Source organism: Plasmodium gallinaceum (genome assembly GCF_900005855.1).
Source record: "Plasmodium gallinaceum strain 8A genome assembly, contig: PGAL8A_v1_141, whole genome shotgun sequence".
NCBI lineage: Eukaryota > Apicomplexa > Aconoidasida > Haemosporida > Plasmodiidae > Plasmodium > Plasmodium gallinaceum.
In genome coordinates, this window is record NW_021628302.1 from 25,081 (window position 1) to 25,541 (window position 461).

Here is a 461-nt window from a genome sequence, read left to right on the forward strand (position 1 = left end):
TAAAAAAAAAAAAAAAAAAAAAAAAAAAAAATTTTTTTTTTTTTTTTTTTTTTTTTTTTTATTAAAATAATGTAGAGTATTTTTTTTTTTAAAAATTAAAAATGTAATGTAAAATGTGATATACATAAGATAATCTGTAATTTAACAATAGCAATTAACTAATGCAATAATATCCAATATTAGTTAATAAAAGTGGATAATTTGATTAATATTTTAACTTATTAAATATAAAATAAATAAAGCTTTTTTAGTACTCTTTTAATTTTTTGTTAGATAATAACAAAGTCTTTGAACAGTCATTTAACAAATCAGATACATATCCTTGTGAATGTATCTTTAAATCAACATTTTTATACGTATGTCTTTGTATACATATAGTTTGAATATTTTGAGTGCACAAGCAACTTTTATACATAATATTCTTTATTATATTAATATTTCACAATGGTCAATAATATCTT